Genomic DNA, 14,442 nt, shown 5'->3' with positions numbered 1-14,442 from the left:
TTGCTCATGTGTACGTGTTCCTCCTGAAATTTGAAGAAGCAGCATGCTTGCAATGAAATGCTCCAAATATTAAAGAATCAGGCCCAACCAAGAAAAGCTCTGTGTTTCCAATGTAGATGTCTTTTCAGTGGGCAAATATGGTCATTTGCAAGAGCCCTTCCAGCCAAACCTTCCTGGTAGTTTGGGAGTTTGTGTCTTTCATTCCTTCTTTGCCATCTACCTTTTCTGCTGCTGTGTGTGACAGAAGCCTCGCAAGTCTTTCATTCCCTTGAGACAGACTATCTGCATAGTTGGTGGAAGATAATCTTGTGCATAAAGCTGCTTTTCCTTGTGGGAAAAGAATTTTCTGTTTGGTTGGTTGTTTTGATTGTGGGGGCTTTTTTTGTTTGTTTTTCGGGTTGTTTTCATAAGTGTTTCCTTAGCGTGGAAGATGAAAAGTTGCAGTGTTTTGTAGCTCAGAATTGGTCCATATTAAACCTTTTAAAAGGGGTGTCTCAGCTCATGACTTCTGTAATTTTTAATTAAAAAAATGAGAAAAGTCTATATGTTGTTACCCATAAATATTACATGACTAAACTTGCTGTGGATTTCCTACAAATCGCAGCACGTATCAGAGCTGTAGATTAATCCAAGGGGAGGCTGATTAGCACAGCTTGTTAACTCTCTTTGGTGCTCTGGATCTGGGACTTAAAATATGTGGAAATGCCAGCAAATAGTCCACAGTTGTGCTCTTGAAGCTGGCCCTGTTGCTCTGCCTGTGTTCCTGGCCTTTTCACTTCCCCTATTTTGAAGATCTGCCAGGAATAGCACATTTTATACGATGCCAAATTTATAAATTCCTCAGACCATTTGGTCTGGGAGGAATGCACTAATGGTGTGGCTGACTGAGTTTTAATCTGGGATGTTTTTAATTTTCAGACCACGTTAATTTATTTTGATCTGAAAATTACAAGATTCCCTTCAGTTCTCCATTTTATTGCTTCTTTTAATACTTCTTATTTGCCTTTTTTTTTTCCTTAAACAATTAGGTCTTTCCAGTGTGCAGTCACACCTACTTTTTCTGTCTTTGATAACTGATGAAGAAGCTGTGTGTTTCAGTAGGCTGTGAATCCCCTTGAGATGGTAAGATCAATTCTGGTTAGTCTGTGTTACATACGATTTTTATGCCAGCAGCTGTTTACTAAACATCCAGCTAGGGCTTATCTCCAGACTGTTAGCAGCCATTCAGATATGCTGTGTTCTGTGGGATCCATTTCTAGGGCTTTTACTGTTTTATGGCCCCCTACTCACTGGAAAATAAGGTAGACTCCAAGCTGAGGGAGTGATGGAACACCCTGTGGTATTTTTGTTTTTCTTTGACATAAAGTGTGGTTTTGGAAATTTCATTTTAGTTTGTTCAAAGACTTTTATTTTACACTAATGCCACAGACACCTGTTATCACTGCTGTATTAACTTCTAGTGTTGAGCAACTGTCTGAAATTGGTGTTTTCAGCCCTAGCTGCTTGCCCAGCCTCCAACTGAATGGGAGATAAGAATTGTCTGAGTGTCTCTCTCGAGTTCCCAGTAAAGAGTTGCCATTTCTGGATAAGATTTTGATCATATTGGAGCTCTTCATCATCCTCTTATGGAGTTGTTGTCCATGTTAACTCATTTCATATAAATAGGGGTTTTAATTATGGTTTCTTCCCAGTAGCTGTCTTTTCTTCCCACCTGCTGTAACAGGAAAATGTAACTGTGACAAAGCCTCCCTGGCAATGCCATTAGCCACTCCTTACCCGGAATCAGGAGGGGCTTCTTAAAGTAGCTGTAAGTCAAGGAGCTCTACAGAAAGGGGTGTGAATACATCTTTGGTTCCTGCTGGATGTCAGCTGGATTTTTGTGCTGCCTTAGTTTTATCACACATGTAGTTGATGGGGTCTTTCCCCCCTCCTCCCCACACTCTTTCAATAGGCCCTTTTCCAGCTCTTGATATATCCTCAACTCTGTTTAAATTATTTCTTAGAAAGAAGATCTCTTGCTGGTTTTAGCCTTCACAGACTCCGGGCTAGCTGTTGATGTAGAGACTGCCTGCTGGGTGCCAGTTCAGGCTTCTCTTTGCCTGGTGGAGAGAGACAAGCCCTGCTCTGTTCGGTCCTTTTTCAAACCTCCCCACCAGTGTGGTGGGCAGATGGCAGAAACACGAGCCCTCTGTGAGAGAAACCACCGTGTTTGCTGGGAGAATCTGGAGGGATGGAGAGCCTGTGGCCTGAGGACGAAATTCAGATTATTTTCCTCTCTACCCGCGTATCCTGTTTCTCTAACGATTCTGGAGGTGAGGCCACTATAATAGGCGAGCAAAACAATGTTGCCTGTGCTTTTGTCCTGCAGAAACTGCCTGTTTACAATACATGGAAGATTTAGTACAGCACACTGTGACCTTGCAGGTTAGGTTATTATTTCAGTGCCTCCATGGCGCCTGTTAAATGCATTTCTGTGCTGCTTGAGTTCCGTGGATGGACCAATTCCTTCGAGTTTGCATCAGATGACAATAGAAAGAAAGAAACACACTACTGGCAGCAGGGCAGGACAGCCAGTACATTTGGAAAAGCTCTTCAGCTTCATGCTCCTCTCAGTTACAGTTGTCCATCTGCCAGTTTGTACCCTTTGGGAGGTGGGGGAGGTTCCCATGTCATTTTTTCTCCCTGGAGAAGTCTTAGATGACTTGTCATTGTATATTGGTTTTGTAGATAAATACATAAACATTGCAGCAGTTGTGATAAGAAGGAATACACAAGTTACTGCCCCTTTTTCTGAGATTTCAAGCCAATCCCTCACCTCTGGAAGCTGGGAGCATATGTGTCTCAAGAATTGGCTCAAGCAAAGACTAAATTCCCTGACTTCATCCTGGAACATGCCTGAAAATCAGCATCACTCAACTGACAGTGTTAAAGCAATACCAGTCTTAAAGTTTGCATGCTAGGAAAAAAAGACAGTCAGATTTTGTGTGGCAGGGCTGCTTTATGACTCCTCTCAGGACAGGCTGCTGCCCTTCTAAACTGAGAAACTGCAGTAGAAGGGTTTCTATATCCCAGGATCTTAAACTTCTGGTGCCTAAGTCACAGTCTCCTGCCTTAGGGCACATTCCTTGCCATCCAGAAGCAGGATGATTTGGTTGACACTTTACTGATACGTGCTACACAAACAATTGTTTGGACTGTGTAATTTTTTTTCCCTGACTGTCCCTTCTGTTTAGGCATCTAGATGCAAAAGCTGAAACTGGATCAAGGCCACAGGGCTAACAAATCCTAAGTCAATTACTTTCTCCATTGTACCACCGTCTATATTATTTTTTTCTCCTTAACTAATTGAAATAAGGGTGAAATCAATCAGGAAGAGATGCTGTTGTCATTTATTATCTTCTTTAAGACAAACCTGGAATAGTCTTATCCCACTCTTCCCATGCCCAGGGAGAAAAGAAAACAGAGCAAAAAGGGGTGGGTCAAGTCAGCAGAATTGTTTTGCCTCTTCCATTGTGTGTGCCCCTCTGTATGGAACTTCATGCTGTATTACAGCAATTTACACTGTGACAGAGAGCGTTCAGAAGCCCTGTTTTGAGTAAATGTTTAACTTTTGATAAATGCTGTATTGTTCTAGCCAAACAGCAGTACAAACATGTCACCATTTGGTGCCTTTCCAGCACGCACACCTTGTTCCTCTGTGATGCTTTCGTTGAAGTTGAATGAAATCAAGGTACATTAGGTACTCATCTGAAAGACGGGCACGGAATTCAGCCCGCGCTCTCCAGGGTCATGACCATCCTTGGTGTAAGATTTTCATTGCCCATGGAGGAATGAACTTCTTCTGTTTTGTGTCTCTTCTTGCTGGTTGAGCTGGAGAACAAATCCGTATTTACGGGACCATCTCTTTGTCAAGAAGTCTGGGATGAGTAGAGATACCATCATATTTTTTTCTCTTCTGTCCAGAGGAGACCAGAAACTGGATTGTCTGGGTGATACTGCTCACTGAAATACAGCTCTGGTAGCCAAAGGCTGAGGTGGGCTGTGTAGAAGTGGGAGCATCCCTGAAGGTGTGGGGAAGAGCTCTTGTCGACTGGATCGGCAGAACTGTGTTGCAGTTGGGATGGGGAAAGCCAGGTTGCTTCAGAGACCATAAAATAGAGCTACTATTTCAGGAAAGGGAGAATGTTTGGTCTAGCCGGTGGTTGCCTCTAAAAATACTTCAAATATCATTCAAGTCAAAAACAGGACAGGCTATATGCATATTTACCAAAAGGAGAAAATGAACCACCAGGCATTTTGCCTTCCAGAACATTTCACTGTAGGTGGAAAACATTGTTATTCTCCATGTCTGTTAAAATTTCCCATGACAAAACTTGATTGGAATAAGCAACTGGGTACATCTAGACCTGGAAGCAAATGTGTGAGGATGGCTCTGATACAGAGGTTTCTGCTGTCTTCTTTTCCCTTCTTCTGTCAGGCTGTTGCTTCCTATTTTCTGGAAGGAGATTGAGGAACAAAATGTGTTCATGGGCAGAAGCCATAGTAACTACCTTGAGGCACCAAGATGAGTACTCATATAAATGGACAGGTCTGTGCTTTAAGCCAGAGCTATTTGGTATGACCAAGCAATGCCCTTGAATAGGGAAAAAACTGTATTCCTGACTGAACGCCCTGTACTCATGGCAGAGTTGAGCTCTCCTGAAAGGAGGGATTGGATGTGCTGAGAACACGGCAGTAAAGATCAGAACCTTCACCGTATTCACCCAGTACAAGCAAGGAATGTAGGGAAAATAATTATAGAATATCCAGCAAAACCAAATCTTGGTGACTTTGGGAATTTTTTTGTCCTTCAAATGGATGAAAGAGTGCTTCAAGGTGATTGGTTTTTTTCAAGGTAGTAAGTGTGGTTTTTGTAAAGTGACAAATTTAATCAGTACCAAAATAGTTTTTAAACAAAACTGCAAAGTTGTCTAGAAGAGTTTTACCTTTTGGTCAAGAAGTTAAAGCAAGCACAACCTTTCACAGCTTGCATTTTCCTGGGAATTTGGTGGTGAATAGTCCACGTTAGTAATCCAGACCTTACGCTTCTGCAGCAGTGTAAATACCACTGGAACAGGGCACTCTTTTAAGCTGGGACGTTTTTATTTTTGGCTTTTCTTCCTCATGAAAGAAGGGCTGTGTAAGCATCAGTAACACGCATATGATTACAGTATAGTGAAAAATTTCTCATGCTCCTTGCTGTCCTCGAGTCAGCTGGTAGAGGTTGGATGGAGGAGTAGATTTATCCAGCTGTTGAATCACCAGCACATGGCTACTGCAGGTGTAAGTTTTGAGTCTGAAAGCATTCTGCATCTGAATCTGGGTAGTGATTTGCTAAGGCCTTGAGGTACTGGAAGCATTCTTCCTAATGTAATTAATCATTACAGTGTTTAGGATTATAACTGATGGTTCTCTCTTAGTGTGTTGTGCTCTTTCTGCATTTCATATTTGCACTACTCACCTTGATATCCTTACTCCTTTTTCTGAAATATTAATGTATTTGCACATTATCCATTACAGAACTGCTCTTTTCTTTAAAGGCAAAAGATCATTGTCATCGTATGATGTTCCTTCTTAGTATAAATTTGTCTTTATGCTCTACAGAGTAAACAAACTATATCTTAAAATACTTTCTGGGACCATCTGGTAGCTTGGGCAGTGTGGAAGGAGATGATCATCTTCATGAGTACCTCAAAAACAGCCATTCAGAACCAGAGGGGTTAGATGCCTGCAAGAAAGCGTGTCAGTGGGAAAAAGGTATTATATGCTGAAGCTGAAAGCAATAAACTTGTATTTTCTAGTCCAGATCAGTATTGGTCTGGCCATAGCCATTGTTTTCCAGGCCAGGGCTGGATCATGGTGTCCATGGTGACTTTTTGGGAATTCCCAGCAAGTCAAGCTCCTCAGTTCCACACTCACTTAATGAAAGCCCCTCTTTGTTTTGTTGTGGGAGTGCACCTATAGATGTGTTAAAAGGAGTGTGTATGTGTGAAAGGGCTAAAATCTGGGGAAAGATATCCCCAGGAAGCTGGGATGTACTGCCAGACCTGGTCATCTTCCCCTCACTGCAAATCCCAGATGTGACTCTTAGATATCACATTTATTCACATAATGCTGCCTGCACCTAAACAACAACCCAGACTCCTGACCCTTCCCTCTACAGTAACCCACCTTACCAAGTGGAATAAAGTGCCTGTGCCCATCCATCCTCTCCAGGGCGGGGGTCTGGAGGACAGGGACAAGCAGTGCTGGATTTGCTCCCTTAACAGACTTATGGGAAGCACTCAGGTGATGTACCTGGCATAGGACTCTATTTCCAAAAATTGCCTTTATTCTTCTTAAAAGTATTGATGTTTAAAATTTTTTTGCCATATTTCACTGTCTGAAAGTTGTGTACTGCTCTAGCATACAAGCTGGGAAAAGTGGTTTTGGGGAAGCAAAAGACTGGGCCTTTAATAATTTTTCTAGCTGAAAGAGCAACAGTGAAACTGCAGCTTGGCCTCGCATACGTGGTTTCTGCAATTAAGGGCTGCAGCTGTTCTACTTTTTTTGTCCCTGTGACGCAAATCAAAGCGCAGCAATGGCATTGCCTGAGGGAAGAGAGAAAGCTACTTGCTCGCTTCCCCGTGCTGATAACTAGGCAGTGATGACAAGAAACTGGGGCAAAGGAAAGTTCAAAAGCGGAATCTGAATATTATAAATGACTGGAGAAGCACAGGTGCCTCTTCCTCAGCACAAAAGGGAAATAGAGCTGTGCGGATGTCAGAAGAAATAATCAGCTGCCCAAGGGAAAAGGTGTCGGGCTGTAAAGTTACTGTTGCTCAGAGGGATTCTGACATGTGAGCAAGTTGGGGTCTGGATGCTATCAAATATGTTAGTCAGCCCCATTTTAAATGGGGTTAATTTTCACCTGGTGACTTCAGCCGTAAGAACCTTGATTGTCTCACTTTCACATACGAGTCCACTTTCCACGTGCATTTTGATGTCCACCTAAATGGTGAGAGCTGATTCACTATCCTCCTTTCACCAGAGGAAATTGTAAGGGAACAGAAATATGAAGAGAATGAGCAGCATTACTTGTCTGAGGTCATGCAGCAAGCCCAGGAGAGAGTTTGGATGTCCTGATGTCTTGAATCACAGCCTGCATTCTGAACTAACTTCTAAAATTATTTATGTGGCCATCCCAAGTTTGTGCATTTGTTCCCTTGTTGTTGTCTAAACTGAATTTCATAAGTATTTAATAGAGATGAATTTTGCAGGTTTGGTGTGGAGCTAAAATGAGACTATAGATTCATTTAGGTATCAGAGGTACATAAACAGAATGCAGACTTCTACCAGGTGAGCTAGAGGAGTCATTTCTGCTGGTTGTTGCTGTCTGTGTGCCCCAGCCCTGGCAGCTGGCAGCTTCCTGGGAGGGCAGGAGTTGCAGGGCTTAGGGCATCCAAGGCTCCACTTTCATTGTCTCACAACTTGGCCGTTTGTGGGGGGGCTTGTGAGAGGGACAGAGAATGACATCTGCAGTACTGTATTCCCTCCAAACAGTGAAATTCATGGCTTGAAATAAGACTTAAAGCAAATTTGGTTTCCCACAGGAGTAGAATAATGTGTTTCTCTGTTATCTGCACAGCGAGCGTCCAACCCTATCCATAATCTCAGGCACAAAATGATGAATCAAACCTTGCACATGCAACTTAAAATGAGCTGTATTATGGAAAGTGTTGGGCCACTTGAAACTGATGCTGCGGGTCCTGCCTGTACTACAGTTGCCTGTGAGTCAAGTACAGACTTGAGTATCTTCATCTGGTGGTATTTGCACCAGTAAACCCCATGTGCTATCATGGAAAATAAAGCCACATCTATTTGCAAGACTGGGATTTAAGATATCCTTTTTTTTTTTTTTTTTTTTTTTTTTTTTAACTCCAGCTTTATTTTTTCAGCCAAGGCAGAAATGGATTTCAGGATTGAAGCACTTGTCTTAAAATAAGGAAATAGTTCAGAAATATGTTTATATGTTTATATGTTTGCTACTAGCAATTTTATTGGTAATAAAGAGGTTTGTTGACTTCTTTGCTGGAAATTGGATTTATGTCTTGGTTTTATGGCTGGAAGCTAAAGAAGTGCAAGTGCTTTACAGTGGTACCTTTTGAGCAAGGTCCACAAAAGTACTCAGGAGCTTTTCGGTCACCCGGATGTTATTGGGCAGGCCACAGATGACCTGCCCACACTTGTAGTTATTCTTCAGTCCTAAAGCATTTTAAGTTTTTACCTGTGGGATCCCTTCTCTGTAAATGCAGTTTCGTCAGGCTAATGCTCTGAATGCTGCAGTTCCTCATTTTGTTAGGTGTTGGGTAGGCTTAATGTATAATATAATACAAGCATATTTTCACAGGTCTTCTAATGTAATTTTTATGCTGTTATGTCATTTAGAGTGATAAGGGTAATTTAGAGTGATTCCTTCCCATTTGATCCAGTTGTAACCATAATGGCAAGTGAAGTTAAGATTGGAATTCTGCCTTTTTAGGACTCACTTCCTTCATGAGTAGAGGGCAGAGCTTCAAAATCTGGTGTATACTCAATATTTATTAATGATGTTTTTGTAATATTTATTTCCCAGCATTCTGCTGTCTTCAAATTAGTAAGGTCATGAATGCTCACTAACTTTGTTATGTCAAATCAATATTAATATTGATCTATTAGTAATAAACTAATAACTCCTGCTGTAAAATGCTTTAATATGGACTTCAAGAGGAATGTTAGAATTTATTAGTCATTCTTTAAAGCTGATTGATATGCTAGGAGGTTTCAGAGAAATAAAAAACCTAGATGGGATGCATGCGGTGCTAGCCTGATTTCAATAAATTTTACATTTTTTCCCTGCTGTTTATAGTTATGATAATTGGGTGTTAAAGGCTTTCGACAGAGTCTGATGCTGACTCTCTTTATTACTTCCTGCTTCTAATCACCCTTGAACTGTATTCATCTCTGCCACAGACATATTATTTAGCACAAAATTCCTTGCTGCTAATTGTAGAATTTTCCAGGGCTTTGGTGCTGATTCCTCAGCAAACAAACTATTTTGTGGTTGTCTTTTTTTGTACTTGGCACTGCAAAATGTGACTGAACGCGGGGTTCTGGAAGGACACATGTGCTTTCCATTTCTCCATGGAGAAAAGGTTGTCCCTGTGTCAGTGTGATGACCACATGCAGCCTTAAACTTCATCTCTCTGGTGCTCCAGGGCTGTACAAATAATGGGCTGCTCTTAGAGTCTCCCATTTGTCTTGAGTGACAACTCTTCTATTAAAAAAGACCCTTCTGAGTTGGTAACTTACCTATTTTTCAAAGATAAGACCTTTTCTCCTAAGCAGTTTGAAATGCCACTCCAGAGTGTTTTCTGATACATGAATAAAGCCTTGAACAAACCAGGATTTATCCACTGGTTTGAAAATGCTTGAATTACCTCCACACTCTAATACTGTAATCTGGTCCCCTGGGTCACTTACTGGACAAGGTGAGGTCAGATTTGTAGAAGAAATATTCCCATGTTGCATTTCAGACTTGCTTTAAACAAATATAAAGACAATTTAAATCTATAACAAAACCTGTGCTAATTTTATGGGGTTTTAAATAAATTCCAGTGGCCTACCAAAAGGAAACATTCTTTACCTTCTCTCCTCCTCCTCACATCATCCTCCTCTGACAGAGTGATACCCATAAATAAGAAGCACAGTCAAATTGTTCTTGTTACTTCCCCAGAAAAGGAAGAGTCCTGACTTTGAACATCACTGAAATCTCTATGGATTAGACTGCTGAATAATCAGGATGTGGTCAGGTACTGCTTTATGATGTGGCAATCAGACAAAACTGCTGAACATCAGCATTGCAAGATGCCATCCTCTGGTAGAGAGGACAACAGCTGGAAAGAAGAGTGTTGTAGAAGCTGTCATTGCAGCCTCCCACTTACCTGGGACTTGTTTCCATCACCGAGGGTGCGGCTGTGCTTACCAGTGCTAAGTGCAGTGGGAATTTGGGACAGTCTTTCCAACTTGCAGCAAAAGCAATTGTTCCTAGTTCTGTCTGTGATATCCTCAGTTTGGATATTCAAGTAATTGCACTAGCCAGCACAAATGAATACTTGTGTCTTCTGAAGTATCTTCAGGCATTTCAATACTCAGGTTCAGTTTAAGAGAAGCAGGGAGAATTTGAATGCAAAATGCCCTGTTTTCTAGATTTAAATCTGTTTATGTATGTTTCTAAAATAACCTTTTTTTTCCCTCTGTTTTTATGTGAACTTCAGCTACACTTGGTTTTTTGATTACCTTCAACATTTGGTATTTAACTTCCAGATTTTATTTGTTTGTTTGCTTTTCCTTGGATAAACTCATGGGCAAGAACTTAGGGTTCCACTCCATTATTTTTTACCTACTGTAAAAATACCATTACAGAAGTAATTAGCATTATCTTTTATTCCCATATTTGCTGTTTGACACTTAAAACAGCATTCTTCAGCCTCTCTAACAAAATGGCTTGGTGGACTGGTTATGAAATAATTTACGAATTTTTACCTGCCCATGGGAGACTGGGCCTTGGGGTAGCTGGAAAGAAACAGGCAGGAATTCTAACTACTCTATTATTTTTTAATTATTAATATATTACATCTTGCATAAGCACTGGGCATAGGAGGAAAGATGTTTCAACTGGAATGTTTCTTTTTGTTTGTTTGTTGGTTGGTTGGTTTTGGTTTTGGTGTTTTTTGGGGTTTTTTTGTTCTTTTTGTTCCTAATGGCAGCTCTTCATTGGCCTAAGGGGATTTTAAAAATCCTGTTATTCCATTCCATATTGGCATTAACCTAGTTCTGTTTTGTCCTTACAAACTAATATTAAAAATGCCCAGCTGTATTCAGAAAGTAGATTTCAGGAACCTTTCTTCAATTGCTTTGCACAGGTCTGGTGCCTTTAGAAGGCCAGGTCCAGTGGGTCTGGAAATACAGGTCTTGGTAAGAAAGATTGTTCTTGTTTAGGGGCAATGCTTAATGCATCTTTTGAGCAGTTTTGCAGCTGGACGTGTGTCATTTTCCCACATCAGTCACACTAGTATTTGTACATAGCTGAAAGGAAATTGTTCTTGTTAAGTTATAGATGAAGGTAAACAAGAAATACAAGCCATGCCAGAATCTGACAGCAAGATTTTCACGTTTCTTAAGTGCAGCAGCAAAAATGTTCATCTCTGACATGAATGTCTCTATTAAACTGAAAATAAATGAAGTAGTAGATTTATTAAGCTCAAAATAAGAGCTAAAAGGAACAATGGCGCAGAAAATGTGATGCAATGTATTTATACCCGCATCCCCCCCAAAATGTGTTGATTTTAAATGCATTCATAGAGCTATATAGCTTGTTTGCAGCTCCTGATAATTACCAAACGAGCTCTGCGTAGGGGCAGACAGCGGTAATCAGACAGTCAATTATTTACTGCTTCTTCTGCCTGCATTTGCATCCATTTTCATTTACGTTATTACAAGGACTTTGAGAGGATTTGCAAAGCATGGAGGCAAAATGAGAGGTGAGAACTTCACTTGGCCCTTATTTTTCATCGCCTCCCGTAAAAGTTTTTCGTAGCGCTTGCTCCCAGATGCGCATTCGAGCATAGGGACAGAGCGAGGCAGGCACGCAGGATTTCGGCCGCTGCTTCCCACCCCACACAGCACGGAAAAAGCTCTGGAGTGCACTGCCACTTTTATCGACGGGCCCTTTGGTAGTGCCACGCCAGCCCCTCTGAAATGATGCTTACCAGGAGTGAGTGAATGCACATGGCTCTCGTAAGACAGTGATAAATGGGTGGGCAGTCGCACCCCGATGGCTTCAGAAGTTACGTGTTCGCCATCGGTGCCCCGAGGCCGTTTATGTTCTGTGTCAGTGGGATGCATCTGAATACCATATGTCACAAAGACTAATGTCCCCGCTCTTCCTTCTAATGGGCACGGCAGACACCACGCTCTTGGAAATTTCCGTGCCTGCCTCCGAGATAAACAGTAACAGGGCCAGCTAATTGTGCGTGTTGTTAAACACCAGAGCTGCTCAATTGAAAGGTGGACCCTGGCAATTAATGAGAGCCATTAAGGGACTGAACAGAACAAAAAAAAAAGAAAAAAAGATTTTTTTTTTTTTCATGATATGGGGTTTGGTGGTAAAAAATTAAGTGAGCTCTTGTCCAGACCTATTGCTGCTTCACTGTTAGGGGAGAAATTAAGAACAGGTTGGAGTGTCATCATTTTAAAAGTACCAGGTGGTAATTTTTAGACACTTGTTTGCAGAGACCAAGGCAAGAATACACATGAGATTATGAAAACTTCCTCTTAACTGGGACTGAGAAACTGAATTCTTTAACATGTATAATCATAATGATGTATAAAATTCCCTCCTGGGAAGTGGTCAGGTTGCAATGTATATACTTAGAGGTAAGGGGTGCAATATGTGGATAAATAAGCAAAGTGTTCTGGAGCAAAGCCTTGGGGTGGCACATGTCATTGTATATGCAGGATGGAGTTTATTACAGGGGTGCACTCCAGATTAGGTGAATTTTGGAATTCATTAACCTCTGAATTGGCAATAAATTTAAGTGCTTCTGCCTGCATTTTTACAGTCTTTCTTTTGCTTCCAGTCTTGTTTAACACAATAGATTTAATGGAGTTTGAGGTAAACAGAGCTGTTCCATATGTTATTTCAGATGCTGGATATTCTGGGTATGTCTGTGGCTGAATGGTTGAATGACCAGCACTGTAAATCACAAGAAAATGGCAGCCTTGCAGGGAATGAAACATACTGATTATGGATGCATTTCATCTTATTCTGCAAGTCAGGAACAAACCTATCCTACAGTAACTGCAAAGATCATGGCTCTTTTCTTTAGTTTTAGTTTTTAGAAGCACGGAAATGACACTGTGGCTTAGACAAGATGTTCATCCAGTGATGCTCATCCTTCCATTCAAATGTATTGCTAGATAAAAGGGGGTGTGTTGGAGCAGAGAATGCCTGGGATTCATTCTTTAACCAGAGAAGCTCAAAGCTGGGAAGGCAGGACATTCACCGGGTAAATGGAAAGAACAGGAACCAGCTGAAAAAAGAAGTGATCATTTCCAAGCTGTGTCAAATGTCCAAAAGCTCATATTGCATTCTCTTATGTATTTGTTTGTCTGTGCTAAGCCATGTAGGATTTTTAGGGCATATTTGACAGGAGAGAGGTTCCTGTGTTCAGTACCTGCCTTTGATGAATGCTTGAGCAAATGATCACAAAGAAATAGGAATGGCCAAAAATGCCCCATATATTAGAAAAACTAGGCTTAAAACCTTAAAGAATCTGAAATACTTGAACCCTGTTATAAATGTATATTTTTTGTAAAACTTTGCCTTTTTGGAACAATGTTTTCATATGTAAACTTGCTGCTTAGTGAATTTCATTTTCAGAGCATCTCAAATATAATCAGATATAGTAAAATCTGAGTTCATTTCTTTTGCTGCTTCTTAGAAATCTGACCTTCAAGTTTTATCTTGGTTTTTTTTTTCCTTAAAGGAAAATATTTTGTTTTATAGTAGCTGATTCTTTATTGTATATTTGTGCTTTGTGTTGTTTCTGTTGCTTACTTAAGCTTCAAAGCATCTTTGTTCAAAGAAACTTCTTCAGACATCAGGTGATGTGGATCTTCATCCTCCCGTTACAGCTGGTTAAAACAAAGGGAGGGGTTAAATGACCTGCTCAGGGTTCTGCAGGTGAATCAGTGCTGCAATTTGGAATGGGAGGGTGAAGCATTTCCCATAAATCTCTTTTAACTGTTAGGCTGGGAATGATGAATTGGGGAATGAGATGTTACAAAAATGTGTCCCTGGTAGTTTTGTTTTTCCTCTCTGCCAGTATCAGTGAGTGCTTTTGCATTCCTAGTCTGTTACCTCTTAGTCCCCAAATCAGTTTTAGGGAGCTGAAGGGCCATTTGTAGGGCCCAGACTGCTCTGACTCCATGGCTTTCCCTGAGGAGAAGAGAGGCAGAAGAGGATGCAATGTGCCAAAGCTGATGGCAGATCTGGAGAATAAACCCCTCATCCTCCCTGGCTGGTGAGAAACCAAGTTTTTATATTGTGTAATGAATTTGTGTGTTTGTAAAGTTTGAGGCTGATACTGAAGGTGACATAAAGCACGCTCCTTGTCTCTTCTAGGGAGTATGTCATCTTGCTCACAAATCTTCAGGCTTAAACTGGCAAAAAAAAAGATGTAGAGATCCTTGAATTCTACTCCTCCAGTTATTTTCAACCTTTCACACTGGATGATGCTTCAGGTTGAAAATACTTTGGTCTGAAAGATACATTGCCTTTAATAAGGTGGTGTTGTTGTGGGTTTTGGTTGTGGTTTGTTT

At 41.0% G+C, this 14,442-nt stretch overlaps 1 protein-coding gene across 6 annotated transcripts in view; it reads left to right on the top strand.

Annotated features, from left to right (window-relative positions):
- The window catches only part of PDE3A (phosphodiesterase 3A), a 216,572-nt gene that overhangs the window by 45,085 nt on the left and 157,045 nt on the right, over nt 1–14,442 (top strand). For 3 of the 6 annotated variants that reach the window (XM_058420310.1, XM_058420308.1, XM_040062168.1), the window contains exon 1: nt 13,903–14,144. The exons of 2 other annotated variants lie outside the window; for them this stretch is intronic. The gene's annotated coding sequence lies outside the window, so the exon portion shown is untranslated. Of the gene's footprint in view, nt 1–13,890; nt 14,145–14,442 lie in introns of those variants that run through there. One more of the 6 variants, XM_040062169.2, reaches the window with a different exon arrangement.

The sequence above is a fragment of the Hirundo rustica genome, chromosome 4, assembly GCF_015227805.2.
Source record: "Hirundo rustica isolate bHirRus1 chromosome 4, bHirRus1.pri.v3, whole genome shotgun sequence".
NCBI classification, from domain to species: Eukaryota; Metazoa; Chordata; class Aves; order Passeriformes; family Hirundinidae; genus Hirundo; species Hirundo rustica.
Note: the sequence above shows the minus strand (reverse complement) of the source record. Positions and strands in the feature narration are given on the sequence as shown.